Below are 21,831 nucleotides of genomic sequence, written 5' to 3' on the forward strand. Positions count from 1 at the left end.
TTACAAAACATTATGCCTTTACCTAAACGCAGAAGAATTCATCTAAATTTTTAAAAAATCTATCAAAAACTGAAAGGTAAGCATTTGCATATCTGCTATCCATAAGGCCTTACTGATAACTCTCTAGATACTTAAACCTCTATCACTGAATATTGTGGATCATGTGTGTGTTGAGTGCTGCTATGATAGGGCTATGTAAACTATAGCAATTTGACTTACTATCTTGTAGAGTAGTTACAAAGAAACCCTTTGGAAACTGGTGGTTCTGGAGGAATAAGATTAGAAACTTTTTTTTTTTTTTTACTTTGAATGTGATAGAAACCAATACACACTAGCTGAATCAAAAAGAATAAAGTTAGCTCATTTAATAATGCAACAGGTGTGCTGCAAGCTTTAGTGACTGGCAGATCTAGGCATTTAGCAATGATGTCAGTAATTGCCTTTCTACACTGGTTCTGTGTTCTTGTGCATTGGCTCTTTTCTCAGATGGGCTATCTCCATGTACTGATTTTACAAAATATAAATGTTTAGTAAGAATTTAATTGTGCCAAGAAAAAAAGGGATGCTTTTCTTTTTTAAAAAAATATATTTTAATTTATTTATTTCAGAGATAGAATGAGGCAGAGGAAGAGAGAGAAAAAAAAATGGGCACACCAAGGCCTCCAGACATTGCAAACAAACTCCAGATGCACATGCCACCTTGGGCATCTGGCTTACATGGGTCCTAGGGAATCAAACCTGGGTCCTTAGGTTTCGCAGGCAAGTTCTTTAACCACTAAGCCATCTCTCCAGCCCAAGGATGCTTTTCTTAAGTAGTTACATGCTTAGACAGTGCTCCTGGTCCCAACTTGAAGCCTGTGCTTATTCTTAAACAATCACAGTAAGAATGATTATACATGAAGCTTGCAGATGGGATCATTTCCAAAAGACCACATAGAATGAAAGTAGAAGTTGTTTTTCAAACAAATCAAAGTTCTTTTTGCCATATATGTAATGGGGTCTTATTAAAGATGATCAAATAAGGGCTGGAGAGATGGCTTAGCAGTTAAGCAGCATTTGCCTGTGATGCCAAAACACCCAGGTTTAATTCCCTGGATCCATGTAAACCAGATGCACAAGGTGGCACATGTGTCTGGAATTTGTTTACAGTGGCTAAAGGCCCTAGTGCACCCATTCTCCCCCCCCCCAATATCTCTCTCCCAAATAAAGAAAATAAAATACTTTAAAAAAAAATTTTGAAGGTCAAATAAGAGTTTATCTCAGCAGGGACATTTGATGTCTAGTTAGTAAACATGCATCCTGCCAGGAACAGGTTGCCTTTAAGTTGTTAGTTCTAGGGAGGAAGTGTGGATAGAGCTAACTTTTTCTTTAGCAATGCCTACTAAATCTACAACACTATTCAGGAAGAAGAAAGCCTCATCAACTAAAATCAAGGTAGAGTGACTACACACCACAAGTATAGAACACAGATGTGTTAGACATACTCTATGCAATGAGTAACTTCACTTTGAAATATAGTACAATGTTTTCTGAGTGTGGCAGACTTCCTAGAACATAATCAAAATCAACAGAGAAGGAAGAACACATTTAAAAATAGTTCTCATAAAATATGAATTAGCAAACTGAAGAAATATTACATTCTTTGTTGAGCTGCATAGTAAACATCTCATCAGTCATTTTATTCCCTGCACTCTCATTGAGCTCTTCCAACAACCCCACCAGTGAGAATACACTGATCATGCTATTTTTATAACAGCCCAGAAAGTAATAAGCAGGTTACAGACACTTTAGAAATCAGCAGTGATTCAAACTGGAACACACACATTTGATTTCCCCTTGGCATTGTTTCAACTTCTTATCATGCCAGTATTTAATACTTGGGAAGATAATTACATTTTGTCATGTGCAAAGAATGGGGAAGTAATTCTTTTATCTTGTTAAATATTCTTCCTTAGAGTCAAGTATTATCTAGCAGGACCTTTCCATTGTCTGGGCAACATATTTCTAGGATGTCAGTATTGTGTCTACAGAATCCATGGTCTTGCTCTCAGCCGCTGTGTACCCAAATTTCCAGACTCTTAGCATTGAGGGGTTCCTGAGGATCTGTGACTCTCGCCAGGGATCATCCAGTACAGGCCACTCAAAAAAAAATGTTTTATGCTTCCAATAACTCCTTCATGAGCCAAGATGAGTTTTGATAATTCAGTACAGAAAAGATAAGAGAGGGACCAAGTCTAGAACTCCTTGAGATAGTAATGTTGCTTAGCAATTTCAGTGGGGCACAAGCCAAACATTTATTTCAGCTGGTATGTATCAAAGCAGCCATTGTTTATGGCTGAGTCTGACTGATTTGCAATGCTCTCTGAATTTTTGTTGCCATGACACACTAGTTAAGCTATATTTTGAGTCTTTCCACAAGGAACCATGAATATTACATAAGATATGGATTCTGGAATAACTCATCTTGATAAATGTAGAAAAGAGCTCTTTGTATGCTAGGAATAAAGGGGGCAGAGAGTAATTTTGTCTACCTGTCTATTTAGAAATTTTAAATGACAGAATTGACTGGAAGATGAAATTCATACTAATAGAATTGACCAGATTCTTATGCAAGGAAGCTGTGAGGTTGGATTAGCTTTACTTTCTATCAGTTTTATTCTGGGTTACTGTAATTATTTGGATGTTGATTTATTCTATGTTTGAATTTTATCTGTTAACATTCTAAAGACAAGATAATGAAAAATGTAATTTCTCAGATCCTAATTTTCATTGGGTATAAAATTAGTACAATAATATTTTACTTGTAAGCTAGTTATGAAAGATAAAAGACTTTATGTACTTTAATGGGCAGAACACAGAGTGGAACATTTCAAATAATCAATGTATTACACAATTATAACATTATTAATAGTTGAAGTTTTTGAAAGAAATTTTGTCATGATCATAAAGAATTTTTACCAGAGTAGAAATTTGAAGTGCCTAATTCATAGTATGCTATTCTGAGAGAAATAGGAAATTAGTTCAGATCATTTCCAATTTTAGTATGAAATGCATTAATCTTTGCACTCCCACTAAAAAGGACAGAGATTCCTGATCCTTATGAGTTATGTAACATGCTACATTACATCCACTGATTCTGGGTTTGTTTGTAACTCCAGACGTTCTCTCCTATTGCTTTGCTTATTCTGTACTCCTAGTCAACATGTTTGCTTTTCCACCTTTACACTCCACAATCTACCACTTATTCTCTTTCCTTGGCTTCACTAGTTGCTGTTTTCTAATTTATACCCCATATCACATCCAGCTATCTCTACTTACTCAAAACTACAGGGGCCTGTTCATGAGTCTTGATCCACAGAGTCTTATTACAAGCAGAAGTAATATTGTCTACCTTAAATTATGCTAACACTTTATCTTTCTTTTTCTGGTAACACATGCCATACATCATAGTAGATCATATTTAAAGATTCTTAGCTTCTCTATGAGATTATTAGCACCAAAAAGAGGAATAAATGAAGCTTGTCACTTCTTTGGTCCCATCAATATTTGGTATACTGTTTACATGTAGTAGAATAAACATGAAATGGAAGGAATAATTTGTGTAGTTTATAACATGTACTATAATTATGCCATTTTAACCAACAGATAACACTCTCAGGTCACCCATTTTCCTCAAAAAGTACAGTTTGTATAAGTTCTGTCTTTTGGGGTAATATGCAGTTTGTGTGCCTTGGAGTTTTTGACAGACATATCAATTCTGTTATCTCCAGTCCATCATTAAGTTTCTATATATCAATTTTATAAACACATTTTCTGATCAATGTCTTTGAAGAAGAATGCGTACATTGTATAATGGATCCATAACTATCATACATACTTCAAAAATCCAAGCAGTTACATTCAGTTATCTGATAATCACCTAAAGATATTTATTGTGATACATAATTTTAAATTTCAGATATCTGCAGTTCTAACACGTTAATTAGCTGGTATCTCTGAGAATGCTGAATTTATCTGCAGTGATTTTCCTTCAAATGCTGAAGAAGAAGGCACAGTGAGGTCGACACTTGTGGCTTACTTCAGCTGAACCTTCAGCAGGAGAGGCGTTACCATATCAGTCAGCTTAGTCAGGAGTTAGTACTCTGGAGGTGACTCGGAAACTCTACACACATCATTTTCTACATCACCCTCAGAACTATATAAATTAGGAGAAAGGACATTAGAAATAACTCAAGATGTGCAGATAGGTGAAAAACTATGAAATACATAAGCTTTATTTTTGAAATCAGGAGTAGGACAAAATGGTATAACATTTCCTTAATGTATGAGTTGATGTTGTGCACACACATGGAAACAAACATGCTTGCTCATTTGTGTGGAAACAAAACATATGAATGGTTTCAAGGACCATTGACAGGATTGTTGGGAAATGGAAAATATTTGAGGAGGTGGATATACTTGACCTGATTTGAACATTATGCAGTGAGTGTCAAAAATCACATGGAATCCATAACTATGTAAAATATTATGTCTTATATAAAAGAAACACTAAAATAAGGACAGATGATCTTAAAAAAGTACAAGTTCCTTTTCTGACTCAAATGCAATATTGTTTATATTTTTTGAAGTATACTGAAATGCCTGGTAAACAGCTGAAGCTAAGAAAACATAATCCTTTCTCCTCTGCCATTTTACCTTCAGGCTAAGAGTTCTGACTTGTTCAGTAATTAGCAGTCCTAGTATTAAGTTTGCAACATCTAATGCAAATACTCAACTGACAAAATAATTTGAATTACTTCTTCTTCTTTTTTTTTTTCTTTCAACTTCCAGGAAACTTAGTTATGCACAAAAGGCAGAAGGTACTTGGGAACAGTTAAGCAGTTGCTCTGCATCAATGGCTGATAGTGAAACTCTTAGGCACCCCTGGAAAGTCCATGTCAGGGTGGCTGTCTTTCTTGTCGAGCTGTGGAAGAGGGAAGAACAGGGGCTAGACAGCACAAATCACAAAAGTCAACAGGCCATATTGAGATTACAGACCAGACTAGATAATTTTCTGGCAGCAAGGAAACAGGCAGTCCTAAATTGCCAGAGATTGAACAACCAAGACTGTAACATGTATGGTGACATGGATGTCTTGAAAATTTGTGACAATGAATTAGGTTCAGGCTAAAGTTGCCTTGGAGGTCATCAGTCGGGGAGGCTGCATGCTTGCTAGCTAACTATTTTGGAATTTGAAAATATCCTCAGACTTTAGCAACCTCCTCAGGCTTTCTTGAATGGAAGCAGATTTCATCCTTTCACCTGTCAGTGGGATATTTATCAAAGTGCAATGTTTCCTTTGACACTTGGCAGAAGAGCTCAAGTAAAAGTTAGATTATAGTGAATGAGCCTCTGCTTATAAAGAAAGACCATAGTCTGGTTTCTCTTTGCAGGTCAGTGCAGAATGAATGAAATCCTGGTATTAGCTCTTCTGCTTGGCCATCTAATACCATGAAAAACATTTCCAAATCAAGAGCCAGCCCTTGCAGGACACCCGCTAAGGAGGCCAGTAACTCTTCTAGGAAAATCTTGGACCAAGCCCTACACACCTGATAAGTTCATTCAGAGGAATGCTGGCTCAAATAAACAAGAGGAGCCTATGGAATAACATCAGAGTTGGGCCTAGCCACACCCAAAAGATGAGTAGAACTGACTTTTCCCCATAAGGGCTTTATACAGAGCCTCTGTCTTACAACTTATAGAGTTATCCAGAGAGGAGAACATGAGAAATGCCTGTGGGTCACAGTGTGTGTGTGTGTGTGTGTGTGTGTGTGTGTGTGTGTGTGTGTATTATTTTTGTTTTCTGTGAAAATAGAGTGGCATAAACATAAAGGCACAGTTCCAAACATTTACTCACTTAAATCACAAGTGTCCAGGTTCAGCCGTGGTTCAGTTTGGGTGTGAACAACAATGTGAGGTGTAATGACATCCAGGTGTGGAGAGGGTTTCTGCACTCTTGGGAGCTGGGAATTTGCTTAGCAAATCTGAAAACTGCTCTTCGTGTTCCACATATTTGCTTTCCTCCTTCTTATTCAGTGATGCAGTACCACTTTGCTAGGAAGGTTTGCAAACACCTAACTTAGCAAGAGTTTGTGAATAGTAGTCCCAGAATCTTAGGTCTCCCTTTCTGATAGACACATGGGAATCACTGATGAATATACCACTGTGTCTTCCTCTTTGTGGTAGTGGGGAGTCAAACTCAGCAAGTGCCTTTAATCACTTAGCATTTCCCTAAACCTTATACTTTCAGTTCTACCTAGACCTCTAAGTGATTACATAAGAACCCCTCACATTACAGAGGGAAATATACTTTATTCAGTTTATGACTCAAATTTTAAATTGTCATCTAATACTCTCATTGTCATGTGCAAAATAATTTTAGACCAAATATCTAGACAGGGTAAGGCCCAGTCAAATTGACACATAAAATTAACTCAGCTATCAGGTCACAAAATGATGTGGATGAACTTTCACATATTATGACTGTAATTTTTCACTTAGAATATGTGATGAAAATTATAATTATACAGACAGTAGAAAGACCATTAATAATCAAGAGTTCCTTGGATGCTATACAAAAAGTAAAAGTCCAGTCTATTGGTTTTTCTTCAAAAAAAAGTAGGGAAATCATAATCCTGAATGATTTTGGCTTCCATTAGGATGATCCATGATGTCAGTATCTCAGGGGGTTGTTGATTATCAGAATGCATGAAGAGTCCACATTGCAGTAGAAATTCTTCTAATATCCCATGAGTGCCTGATATAACAACTCCCTAAGCATTGAAACAGGAACTACATGTACAAAAGTGACTAAGATAATTTTTACAACTTTGGTCATTTCCTGGCCTATGGTGAAAACAGGTATTTTTCAATCATATTTTATAAATAATAATGATGTGGTTTGATATGCAACATTAGAATTGTGTATAACATCATTAAATGTGGATTGTCTCAGGGGTTAGAGAACCATTGAATCCTCAAAGAGAAACTTTAGTTTTAATTAGTGAAAAATAATTTTATAGTTCACAGTATGACACAAGGTATTACAGAGACTACATAGCACTGAAGGAATACCAGGTGTATTCAAGAAGTTACCAGATAATTGATTCCCATAGCATAAGGCTAGAGATAAGGCTAATATTTAATATTCTTATCTTTGCCACCTGAAAAATAACGTAGTTGGAAATTAGTCAGTGAAGCTGACTGAGCAGTACTAGAGAAGAGAAGATAGTGATGACACAGTTGTTTGAAAGAGAATGCTTTGGCAGCAGGGTAGAAGATAGAGCCTAGGGGCCTGAGATGGAGAGGTGATGGATGACAGGTGTTTGAATTAAAGTATGCAAGTAGGCATAGAGAGAAAGGAGGTTTGAAGTCAGTTTGATAAATTAAGCTGACAGGAGTAACTGATTAATTGGCTATTTAGGTGGTTTGCGGAGAGAGTTGAGGGGCGTTGGGGACTTGTTTGTACACAGTATGAGTAAGAATCAACTTGGCTGCTGGTAACGAGAGCCAGAAATCATTGAGGCTGCAACAAGTAGCAGTTGGTTTTTCTCTTTGGTGGTCAAGTGTGAACGTGAAGATTTTAGGTCTGAACAATAAAACACACAGTATTGAAGGAGACCCAGACCTTACTTGCTGTGTTCTTCCATCTTCTTTCTGTCTTAATCATTTCCATTTTCCAGGATGCCTTCTATAGCTCATCATCATTTCCATATTCCTGCCAGGAAGCAGGAAATGAAAGGGTCCAGCTTTCTCTTTCTCTCTCTTTTCTTCCTTTTGTCGTGTTTCTGGAGATTTGAACATAGGGCTTTATATGTCCAAGGTAAGTGTTCTACCAGTGAGCTATGTCCTCAGTCCCTCTGTTTTTTAAAAGCTCCACTGAATTTCCATGTGTTAATTTCTATATGTTATTTGCATTACAAATGTGGGAACCTGAGGAAGTTTAATAATTTGTGTTCTCGTAGGAAATGATACCTCTGAGAGCTAAGATGAGCATTCACAAGTGCTAAGTTATACACACGAGAATGCGTAGGCATCACTGAATCTGCCTAAATGAATGAGTTAATGAAGGGTATATATGCCTGTGCATGAGTGTATATACCCATATGTTCATGTATGCATTGCATGACTTGGGAAATAAAACCATATTTCCATGCTTGAAAAGTAACTTGCATTTTCTTCTGTTCACTATTGACTTTAGTTGTCCTGAACAATCTTTTACAATAGCAGCGTAATCTATACTGGGAACTGGGCTTTGCCAATCTTTTAAACAGTATAATCTCTTTGGTAACATCATACTTTAAGCTGTAACTATGCAGTATTAAAGGAATTAAGTAGATTTTCTCTGTAAAACCCTTGATAAGATTTGTAACAGTACTGTGCTTTAATCACTATATAATTTTTCCCTAAGTAAATTCCCTCTAATCCTCAATAATATATTTATAAATCCCCAGGATGGTGATTTTTTTTTAAAAGGAGACACTTTCTTATTAAAAAGATTTTCAAGGGCTCTTTCTCAAATAAAAGGCTAGGCTAGTGAAATTTGAAAAGTTAGCAGAAAAATCTTCCATCACACTTATCAGGATGAACCTATGTGTTTAACTTACCCTTTTCAAAATTTTGGTTGGGAACTTATTGATTGTCTCAAATACAATGTTCTTTTCCTGTAATTTAGCAAAAATGTGCATGAATGATACTAAATAACTTTCCAAATTTGACATCACATGAAAATTGGAGTAGAATGCTTAGTTTAATTTTATTTACTCAAATGATAGCACCTAGACTTTAATTTATTTTTTTCTTTTGGTTTTTTGAGGTAGGGTCTCACTCTAGATCAGGCTGACCTGGAATTCACTATATAGTCCCAGGGTGGCATCAAACTCACAGTGATCCTCCTATCTCTGCCTCCTGAGTTCTGGGATTAAAGGCATGCGCCACCACGCCTGGCTTTGTGTTTAATTTTTGAGCTCAAGCTATACATATTAGATATTTTATGGCATTGTTGTCATCATTATAAAAATGGAACATTAAACAGAGTTCATATTTCTTTAACTGGTGGAAACTGTGGTCGTGTTACTGTACCACAGCTATATATAGTAACCTTTACTGAAACCTGCATGGAGGCCAAGAAGATGCAGGCGGTCATAGTCTCTTCATTCCACTTACATCAGCCTGTGGTCTCACATCTTCTTTATTTGCTTTTAATTCACAATAATTATATATATATATATGTGTGTGTGTGTGTGTGTGTGTGTGTGTATAAATATATATATGTATGTATTCATATATATATGTATGTATTCATATATATATATATATATATATATATATATATATATATATATAATTATGGAGTACAGTGTGATGGTTTTTTGTTGTTGTTGAAAAGCAAACTTTTGCACGATTTTGTTTTTATTTTATATTTGTCATATTGATCTAAAAGCTGAACAATATTTCAACAAAATCCTATGGTCACTCTAAGTCTATTAGTGTATGTACTAGAAACCAAATAATCAGCACTGATGAAAAGGTACAACACACTGTCATTACATACTTGGATTAAAGGAAAACATGTAGTCCTGTTCTGTTGACTTTTATAATTAAAATTAATCTTGAGGTATAATAATAGACTATCAACTGGGCCATTTGACTTGTTAATCATTTAGCTTTAATAGTACTATCAGTATTTCAAGCTTATTCTAATCTTATCATTGGGAGGCATTTGATTTTAATGTCTAATGCCCTGTTTTGTTAGATAAAAAGGGACCAAGGAAAAATTGGATGATCACGGATAATAATAGCATGATATTTTATAAATGAGGAAAACCCATATGCCATAAATGCTAAAATATAACAGCATACATAGATCCTTAGAGAGATTAAATAGGAGAAAGCGGGGGGCAGGGGGAGAAAGACAAGTGAAGAAAACCTGGCAGCTTGAGAGAGTTCCTGGATTTCCTGTAGCATTTTTATCCTGTGTCTCTGCTATAATTGGAAGAGAGAGCTTTCGCTTTGAGAACTCCTCCTGACAAGTACCTTCTGACATCCCTATCTCCTCTACCTGAACTGCATACTTTTGTTTCGATGCTACAATCTTTAGCAAGCTATTCCATGCAATTCTTCCTGTCTTGGGCTTCAAATTTGATGCTTTTGAAAATAATTTGAGCAAAAGAGTGGTATCATGTCATTTAAAATTTAAGTTAAGGGCTGGAGAGATGGCTTAGTGGTTAAGCGCTTGCCTGTGAAGCCTAAGGACCCCGGTTCGAGGCTCGGTTCCCCAGGTCCCACGTTAGCCAGATACACAAGGGGGCGCACGCGTCTGGAGTTCGTTCACAGAGGCTGGAAGCCCTGGCGCGCCCATTCTCTCTCTCTCCCTCTATCTGTCTTTCTTTCTGTGTCTGTCGCTCTTAAATAAATAAATAAACAAATAAATAATTTTAAAAAATTAAGTTAAAACATAGCATATTGTATTTGGAGATATTTAGGGTAAAGGATTCCAGGAATTTTTATGTATTTGCAGCCTTCTAGTTTTTTTTTCCCCATTTCTTTTTTTTTAATTTTTTAATTTTTATTAACATTTTCCATGATTATAAAAAATATCCCATGGTGGGCTGGAGAGATGGCTTAGCGGTTAAGCGCTTGCCTATGAAGCCTAAGGACCCCGGTTCAAGGCTCAGTTCCCCAGGTCCCACATTAGCCAGATGCACAAGGGGGCGCATGCCTCTGGAGTTCGTTTGCAGTGGCTGGAAGCCCTGGCTCGCCCATTCTATCTCTCTCCCTCTATCTGTCTTTCTCCCTGTGTCTGTCACTCTCAAATAAATAAATAAAAAATGAACAAAAAAAATTAAAAAAAAAATCCCATGGTAATTCCCTTCCTCCCCCCCTCCTACACTTTCCCCTTTGAAGTTCCATTCTCCATCATATTACCTCCCTGTCTCAATCATTGTACTTACATATATACAATATCAACATATTAAGTACCCTCCTCCCTTCCTTTCTCTTCCCTTTATATCTTTTTAACTTACTTGCCTCTGCTGTTTTTTTTTTTTTACCAAACAATTTCTCTACCAGTTTCCTCATTAAAAGATTATCACATAAGATGACACTTAAATGCTCCTAAAATCCACAGACCCCAAAATAGAGAAGCCCTTTAAGGTAAATTAAAGGTAGTATATGAAGTTATTTTTATGCACAAAAAGCATTTAAAATTGAAACCACAGACATGAGGAAATGCAATGTTTCTTTTGCTAGTCATACTTTTCAGTAATCACATAATTAAGCCGGTCTAATAATATTATACTGCAAAAATGCAAGTATGCATTGAAAGAATACTATGTACTGAGAATATAATGACACTATATGGACATTTTTAATTTTAAAAATGTTTTACTTTTATTTATTTATTTGAGAGAGAGAGAATTAGGAAGACACACACAGAGAATGGGCATGCCTTCAGTCACGGCAAATGAACTCATGATACATGCCTTACCTTGTGCATCTGGTTTTATATGGGTCCTGGGGAATTGATCCGAGGTCCTTTGGCTTTGTAGGCAAATGCCTTAACTACTACGCAATCTCTCCAGCTCATATGTGCACATTTTTAACAACTGGCCCAAAGTGCCAAGAGCAAACAGTGCCAAAAATGCACAAAAGGGAAGTTTATCTGTTATATAATATCCACACAACTGAATATCCACATGAAACAGACTTGAAATTGGACCCTTACATCATACCATATACAGAAGTAAACTCAGAATATAACAGAGGATTAAAGTCTGAACGTATAAAACCATTAGATGAACATTGGGGGAAATGTATGCCACATTGACTTGGGCAACTTTTGTTTTTAAACTTTATTTTTATTATTTATTTGAGAGAGAGAGAAAGAGGGAGAGAGAGAGAGGATGGACATGCCAGGGCCTCCAGCCACTGTAAACTAAATCCAGATGCATGTGCCCCCTTGTGCATCTGGCTTACATGGGTCCTGGAGAATCGAACAGAGTTCCTTTGACTTTGCAGAAAACACCTTAACCACTAAGCAATCTCTCCATCCCCAGGAACTTTTTTTTAAATACTTCCCACAAAAACATTAGCAACAGAAGTAAAAGACAGATGAGCAGGTAATATCAATCTACAAAGCTTTTGCACAGAAAAAGGTATGATAAGTAGTGACAAGAGATGACCCATGAAGCATGTGTCTGGAGGTATTTTTGCAGTGTCTATAGGCCCTGGTATACCCATTCTCTGCCTCTCTCTGCCTTTTTCTCTCTGAAATAAATAAATATTTTTAAAAAGACTAACCTGTGATTAAGTACAAATTCCTGAGTTAAAAAAAATAAAATTAACCTAATTAAATGTTTCCTGATGAACTCAAGAACTTGTAAGGCACTATGGAAAAACTGATCCTATGCACTAACGGTGTATTTTGATAAATTCTGTCAGAACAGAGTAGTAAAGAAGGATGTAATGCACAAAAAGAAAGAGGGGAGAAAAACAAGGAAAATTCAAATTCATGTGATACAACATCTAAAACATAACTAGTATTTAATATTTTTGGAATCCAACATTGCCAGTGGAGTAATTATTCAAGAATTACTTTTGTGTAATCATCATAAGAATTCAAGGACTATTATTCTAACCTAGAATTTGACTAGAAGCTGCCAGTTTACATCTGAGTTGTGAACATGAAAGCTACAAACTGACTACTGAGCACATGGACTGTGTCTGGTTCAAAAGGAATTACACAGTAATATAAAATTCCTGCTGGATTGTGAAGACTGAGTATGAGAATAAAAGTATGAATTATGTAATAATTCATAACATTTATCACATGCTGAAATGATTACATATTTGATATATTGACCTAAATAAATCATTCAAATTTCCTTACCTGTTTCTTTTCACTTTTATAATTTTTGTATTAGAGAGTATTTTTAAAGAGAGGGTATAGCTCAGGAGAAGAGAATTTTACTGCAGAAAGTATTTTTATAAGTTAGAGTTGTTTTAGAAAATACTAACTTGACTTCAAAATACTGTTTTTTAAACTCTTATTAACTTTCAAAGCCTTAGAGTTCATTCTTTGAAAAAATTTTGGAGCAAAATTATTTGGAACATGGACAGGATCTTGGGAAATAGTCAAAAGTCATTTTAAGCTAATAGGGAAAGTGATGATAAAGTTGGATAACATGTCTGAGGTTACACAAGGTTAGACAGCTAAGTATTGAGTCTTCTAAATTTGGGTGACTTACACAGTGGATCTTCTCACTTCACTTCAGACATCAATTTCTGATCTACAAAATGAGATGTTTGCACTAACCTATATTGAAAGTTCCTCAGCAATCTTAATGAATTTGCAAAAACATCTCATTATCGCTAATGGTATAAAATTGTAAAATTGGTTTTGGAATCTACTGAAAAGCCTAATGAACTATTTCACCCATGTTTGAATCTCCCAAGGGTTGGCACTGCAGTCCACTGAAAATACAGACTTATACCAATTGAACATAAGCCAAGCAAACCAAAATGCAATTTTCTCTCCTTCCTTTAGAAAATATGAATGTTATATATTTCTATCATTGGGATTATCTTTTGAATTTTTATATCTGTACATAATATTAAAGCCATTAATCCCTCCCTTCTCTTCTTTGTATATTAGTATATAAAATATAATCCTTATAAAGAATTTTTATTAATGAATCTAAGAGATAGAAAATTCTCTTGGGTCAGCATTAACTTTGGTTTGGGAATCTAACTTTTAACTTGTTGTGTGATCTTGAATGAGCTATATAACACTCTAATAACTTTGCTGGTAGAATAGAAAAAAAACCCTGATTTACAAGATGATAAGGTATATACCTATACTGCTTGAAAGCCTTAGCTCTTGATAATAGTCACTGTTTCTTTATAGCTCAACTCACACTATAACATATTAAGTTATAAAGTGCTTACATGTATTTTACTGATCAATGCAATGTAAATTCTGTCAAGATAAATACTGCATCATTCCTCATATCTATGCAATAAATTTTTAGCATATTTCCTTCACTTTTGCATCCACCTCATGATGATCAATAAATAAGTATTTGGTCTCAGAACATTTAACAAGTAACAAAAGCTATCTCTGACCCTATAGTCAGCACATTACATTGTTAATTAAATTGGACAATTTGTTTCTCTCTAGTTTTCCTAATTATAGAGAATGCTTCTGTACCAGATATTCTTGTGATGTGTAAATAAGGTCTTCTTCAATGTTGAAAGTGCCAAATCCTAGCCACTAGACTACCAGGGATAACTTCTTCATTGTTGCAAGGTGGAGTTGAATATAAAGTAGCAAAGTGACCCAGAGAAAGTCACACACACTGTGAACTTAAATATCTCTATCTGTAAAATAAGATTTGAATGAAGTCCTTGGGGTTCAAATATTCTCTTAAATGAAGAACATTTCATTTTTCAAAAAAGATTTAAGTGTGCTATGGAGAACTGAAAACAACAGAGCCATTGTATGTAATGTGTCTCTATGTCCATGCATTGTGGAAGTAAGCATGTCTTTCCTGCAAGGACAGCACACAACACAGTAAGGACCATTTTAGTCGCACTGTCTGTCTGCCTCCCTGATCCCACCCACCTTGACCAGGTGCACAAGATATTTACCTTCTTAGACTACTCTGATGCATACAAACACAATCATCAGAGTGTGGAAAGAAGAGCCTTTTTTTCATACCTCAATATCCAAGTGGCTGTGAAATTTAAGTTTTGGTGCCTTGTTAGAGCCACTTCATTCAAATATCCTGTTTCTTTCTTTAAATATTTATTTATTCATTTACTTGAAAGAGAGATAGAGAGAGACACAGAGAGAAACAGACAGATTTAGTATGGGTACACCAGGGCCTCCTGCCACTGCAAACGAACTCTATACACATGAGCCACTTTGTGCATCTGGCTTTATATGGTTACTGAGAAATTGAACCCAGGTTGTAAGGCTTTGTAGCAAGTGCCTTTTTTAGCTGCTGCACCTTCTCTCCAGCCCCTTTTGTGTTTCTTGAGAGCTTGTTTGGAGGTTCTAGCAGGGGAGCGCAGCTACTCGTATACCCTTGACCGAAGACCGATCCTCCTCTATTCGGGGAAGGTCGTCCTCTTCGACTGAGCACGCAGCTTCGGGAGGGACGCACATGGAGAGGTGAGGGAGGAAGGGGACACCCGCCTAGCCAGCCAGATCAGCCGAATCAACCCTGGCGATCAATGGGGTGACAGATGTCGCAGCCAGATCGCCCTCACATCCTTATGTTTCTTTATTTTAGTTTTTATTTATTTGAGAAAGGGAGACAGAGAGAGAGAGAGAGAGAGAGAGACAGATACAGAGAGAGAGGGAGAGAGACAGAACTGGTGCCTCTAGCTGCTGCAAATGAACTTCAGATGCATGCACCATCTTGTGCATCAGACTTATGTGAGTCCTAGGGAATCGAACCTGGGACCCTTGGTTTTGCAGGCAAGCCCCTTAACTACTAAGTCATCTCTGTAGCCTCCCATGCTATGTTTCTTATTGTCACCTACAATTCTGTAAAAATCTGAGCCAAACTGATGAAAAGAATTGGATTAAAGACTTCCCTTTTCAGTGTCACGACACAGTAATAGAGGGAAACTGAGGAGGACTGACACAGGACAATGGACAAGAATCTAAAGCTGGCATCCCTGGGGTCTGTGTTCCTGTGATCCAAACTTAGATAGAGGTGAAATTCAGCTGATAACTATTCTAAGTTACAACATTTCACAACTTCATCTTAAGTAACCAGTCAATAGAATTTGAACAGATGGCTTAAATTCGAAATGTAACTGAATTGACCAGCTATTTAGCCTGACTCAGCTGTTTTTGGATAATGCAGGCCTAGCTTGAAAGGCAGTGGAAGGTGGATGTGTCTTTGACTTTTCATGTGCGGATAATGGCAGAGGGAAGAAAGCAAGGGAGGCATGGGGAGAGTAGTCCACAGAACAGCCATCAGTAGCCTGCTTACCAGAATCAAGGATGTACTTGATTGTATAGACACTTCACACTCTATTGTGCCTATTCTGCCTGCTTGTGCAACCTTGACTAAGGATGCCCAAGTCTGTGGCAGTTCCCAAACTAGAGTCCTGAGGAGACTAGACACTCAAAGAGGAGGCTGGTCAATTTCAAGAGTTCCCAGTCCAAACCTTCAGATAGACTGCCAGCCCATGCCGTCTGTATCTAAGCCAACCAGAGCATTCATTCAACACAGGCTCCACTGCAGCTGCTCTTGCCACACCCTCAGCAAGAACAAAGAACTGTCTCCTGACAGGCACAACAAGAAGCCAAGGCAAGATATCACCAAGAATGCCTAACCTCATAGAGGAAGTCTCCAGGAAAAATTATGTAGAGAATGCTCCAAAGAATTCAAAAAAAATGCAATGACAGGGCTGGAGAGATTTCTTAGTGGTTCAGGAACTTGCCTGCACTCATGTTCAAATCTCTAGGTCCCACATAAGCCAGATACACAATGTTGCATATGTGCACAAGGGGGCGCATACGTCTGGAGTTTGTTTGCAGTACCTGAAGACCCAGGTGTGTCCATTCTCTCTCTCTCTCAAAAAAAACAAAATAAAATGAATTACAATAAGCATATTCAACAAACAATGAGACTATGAAAAAACAACTCTATGAAACAACAACAAAAAAAGTCAAAATAAAGAGGAATGAACTCAAAGAGGACAAGATCAAATGCATAAGTGAAAACTAAGAGAAAACAATCAGCTACATACAATCAGAAAGTCAAACCAAGAAATGGAAACCAAATTCAGTAAATAGATGTAGAGGCTGAAGAAAATTCTAATAACAATCATAAATGTAATACCTCAATTAGAAGGATCCCCAGAAAACCTGACCAACAGAATCGATCATGTGGAGGACAGACTACCAGAGCTTGAGGATAAGCCAGTGGGAATAGATTAGAAGGATAAAATCAATGACAAGCTCATAAAACTATGCAGAACATGAGGGAAATGTGGGATGCCTACTTGCTCAGCTATGTTTGCTGCTGTTCTGTTCACAATGGCTAGGTAATTGAATGAACAAGGATGCCCATTAACTGGTGACTGGATAGTGAAAATGTGGTGCATACACACAATGGAAATCTATTCAGTGAAAAGAAAAAAATGAAATGATGAAATTTGTAGGAAAATGAATGGTCATGGGGGAAAAATTACACTAAGTGAAGTTACACAGGCTCAGAAAGGAAAACATCACATCACAAGAGCTTTCTGCTCTTGCCCGTCTTTGCTCCCTGGCACTGTAAGTTATATTAAACACATTTCTTCCATAAGCTGCTCCTGGTGAGGCACATTGTCCCAGTAGTGAGATTATATCTGATAAACCCAGTAAAAATGACATAATTTAAAAAAAAAACATGAAGAAACTAGGTTTTATTTTTTTCTAAAGTAAATACATATTTCTATTTAATGGATGAATGATTTTTTTGAGGTAACTAAACTTGAAATCAGGATTCTTGAAAAATTATATCTCATGGTTAAGCAATATTAACTAAAAATCTAAAAATATGCAAACATATGCTTTCTTGTCTTCTTTTATTATATTGCTCATTTTGGTCAGTCTTTGGCAGAGATGGTTATACTTGAGATCAAATAAGATTTTTAATTAAAGGAATAGGGATAAAATAGCTGAAATTCCAACTGACTCAAAGGTGCATTTTAACAAGTAGCTTTAAGTAAGTACATAGTATATAATATTCATGATTATGTCACTGAAAGTGTAGAAAAATGAAAAGAGAATTCACTGCTACTGTGTCTATTCCCACAGTTCCAATGCCTGTGAGACCCAATTTGCTAGATTTTGTTAGTGTTTCAGTTTTAAATAAGGTGTATATATATTTGCTCTAAATGATATGCCATAAAGCATTTAAATTGATTTTAACTGCATTGCCACATAAAAGTCATTTAATTTGAGCTGGGGGCTAAATGAGCCTCTGTATAGTTATGAAATGAATATTTGTTCCTATCTTAAGTCATTGATGGATATTTTTTCCATATTTCATGGGCCCTTAAGATTCTCAGTTTTGTTCCGTGGACCAGCTGGACAGTTGAGACAAGTGAAGATAATTCAAAGGAGAAATGAGTTGAAATGTTAGCTATCAATTCAGCGGGAGAACATGGAAACAATTGGCTCTTTTCCAACTCAAGTAGATGAACCGACATGAAACCATCATGGTCATGCCAACGGCACAGTCGTTATCATCACTGTCAGCACCATCTGCGGTAGCATCACAGCCCTTAAAATGTAGCAAAGATAAAGCTCATTGGTTAAATGAATTAATGTAGAATGAACTCTGATTCTGGGCATTTATCTATTAATATACTTTCACAATTGTTAAGCAAAGCATTTCTTAGCTAAATTGTGGAGAATCCTAAGTGATTATGAATAGGAAACTGATTAAATAAAAATTATCACATACTTACAATGAAATGCCTTCATGAAAGAAAATAACTACATGCTCATAGTATTAAATTATCTCTTGATTTAAAATATTATTTAGTGCCTAAACCTTCAAACGCCTTCCACGTGGTACCTTAAAGTAATATTAAATTAGGACGGGGATAGAGTATGTCATAGAGTGCTTGCCTGGCAAGTGTGAAGATTTGGGTTTAATGCCCAGAACAGTTAAAGGCAAGGGATTGGGATGGGTCTCAATTTTGCAGACATTGTCAATGACAATACAGAACATGTAAACATTAAGTCACTAAACCAAATGAACCTTCAGAAGCTGTTAGTTTCAGTAGTGAGTGGTGGAGTAGTTATCACAAGATGCAGTTGCGTGAGCTGAGTACTGCATTCTGCTCTCAGTACTGTCATTTTTTCCAATCTACTGAATATCTTTGATCTGCATTGTGCACATGATTAAAACCACACATCTGGATTAGTTAATATCTAATATCCCACTGCAATAACATTCCTATAACCCTTTTCAATGTTGTTGCCACTTTAATTGTTTTCTTCAATCTTTTTGGGAGGTCATGTCTTTAACAATTTGAGAAAGAATTGAAAAAAAAAAATCTTTCACAATCAAACACTATACAGCTATAGTTTTTGCATTCAAATCCTGTGCAGACAGCCAGGGTTCAGGTTCGTGAGGCAAAATCCAGGGAACATTCTGATTACGGGTCATTCCCTGTGGTAGGACCTCTAGCCAGTGTTTGGAGTAATTACATATCAAAATTGGACTTCTAAATTTATAACACAAAGGGCAGAAGATGTGGAAAAAAGAGGACATTTCAGGAAGGTATTATTATCGGGGGAAAGTCTTTAGATTGGTCAAGATACCTCTTCATTCTTTAAACTTGTCTATGTTTTAATCAGTGCCTATTTTTTATTTATTTTGGAAATGTGATTATAAATCTTGAATCATTTTGTGATTGAGACATAATATGGTTCTATTTTGGACTTTCTTTATTCAGAATCAAAAGTACACATAGCTGGATGTATTTGTGGCTTTGGAAATTAAAATTCAGATGTTTTGCCATTGTTGTTTGTAGACCCTATAATTACAAATAAGCAATGATAGAAAGGCTCACTAGTTCTAATGCAGGGTCTTTATCAGTTAGGGTAACAATTTTGAAAGTATATTTATTGCCAATGGATATGTGTCATAAAAATTCTTTGGCATAATAGATATGTATTTCTGTGTTATGTAAGTATTCTTTTGGTAGAAATACAAAAATAGCTATGTTAACTTGAATTTACATGAATATTCATTCTATAAAAATTTGGGATCTCATAGTCACAGTGTGCAGCAGAGAAGGATATAACTAGTACAGGTAATGAACACAGAAGCATAGATGCTCTTTTACTATGTTGTGCCTCATTTAGTTTTAGGCACTATATGGGAATGAAGTCACAGATGTCTAGTCTCCTACTCGGCTGTTACCAAATTACTAGTGAGCTCACTCTTTTCCACCATCCAGTTTGTATAATAACATTGTTTAAAAGATAAATCTCACAAATTTTTAACATAGCTACTTTTGTGACAGCACATGGAGAATGGATTCCTGAAATAAGGGAGCAGAATTCTAATTACTACTGATGACTTAGACAGTGTTAGATGAAGTGAGTGACATATTGGTCTTATACTTCTTGGAACAATGAAGAACAGAATTTGTGATTCAGGACTGATTATTTGTATAATCAAAAATAAACTACCAGAACAAACACTTCCTCCCAAAAACAGTGAATCAAAAGACTCAGTGTTGTTACACAAGAATATTAAATGTACTTGACAAGCCAGATTAATATAATTAAGGAACAACTACATTCCTGTATAATTTCATTCACCTTAAGCGGAAGGACAACCACAGAAGACTATTGTCTTCAATACTACTGAGCACATATACAAAGGATTCTAAATAAATAACTTGTAGACATAAGAATATTTTTTCAAAAAGCAATCAGGCGTATAGCTATATTCAGTCATATATGTCTAGTATCCTTATATTCTATTAGAATAGTGATGTTCTCAGTAGTTGGAGTTCACTCCATTAATTTTTCTGTCTGTCAAGATCACTTTTTTATATCTCTAGCATATAGCTAGAAACATATGTAAGCAATGAATACCATCAAGATGTAGTTAAGGACAGAAAGTATCTCACTACGTTATCTGTCCCTAGTGCATCTATAGAGTCTAAGGAAAAAAATGAAATAGTATTCATTTGATATATCCTAGGGTTGTGAGATTCACCAAGTAAATATTAAAAATAAACAAATTTAGACTTTTAAATTGATAAAGACTAGTATTCTTTTTTGACAAGTCTCACATATTTCTTGGAATATACTCACACTAAAGCATTATTTATTTATTTATTGGTTTTCTCAGGTAGGATCTTAATCAAGCCCAGGCTGACCTGGAATTCAGTCTGGATTCTCAGGGTGGTCTCAAACTCACAGTGATCCTCCTACCTCTGCTTCTGAGTGCTGGTATTAAAAGCATGCACCACCATTCCTGACTTACACTAAAGCACTATTCATTGCTTATCCAAAATTAAAATTTATCTGACTAATTGTGTTTCATCTAGCAGTGACGGCATTGACCTCTAATATATCACAGCTCCAGATAGACATACATTTGAATATCTCCTACTCCTTGTATCTTGGCTGGACTGAGGACTTCACTAAAGTGAAAGCAAACAAGACTGTATGGTTTAAATGAAGGTGATGATTTCTAAGGAAGACCTGGTAAGGCTTACTGGGGGCAAATGGTTCATTACTACACTGAGTATACTGAACAAAACATGGTACTTCTTATTTTTATTTTATTTATTTATTTTCTTTTTAGTTTTTCAAGGTCGGTTTCCACTCTAGTTCAGGCTGACCTGGAATTCACTAAGTAGTCTGAGGGTGGCCTCGAGCTCACAGTGATCCTTCCTCTGCCTCCCAAGTGCTGGGATTAAATGTGTGTACCACCACACCGGGCTTCTGTTTTCTTCATATGTATTCTAAGGTTATTTGTGTATATATGGCTTCAACTAAAGCTTCCAGAATTGCACTATTGAACACCCCATTCTTGCAGTGAAGTCAGGTATTATAGAGAATACAAAGGTAGGACTTCCGGTTAAGATGGCGGCATAGGCACCATGCCAAAGCAGCCTGGGGGGGGGGGGAAGACCAAAAAAACCTCAGCAAAATACACACTTCTACTAAAGAGTGAGGTGTATAGGAAATTGAAGCAGCAGCAGAGAAGTAGAAGAGATCCAGAGCATCCAGAGCCCACACAGGCCGGC

This window comes from Jaculus jaculus, chromosome 16 (genome assembly GCF_020740685.1).
Source record: "Jaculus jaculus isolate mJacJac1 chromosome 16, mJacJac1.mat.Y.cur, whole genome shotgun sequence".
Lineage (NCBI taxonomy): Eukaryota > Metazoa > Chordata > Mammalia > Rodentia > Dipodidae > Jaculus > Jaculus jaculus.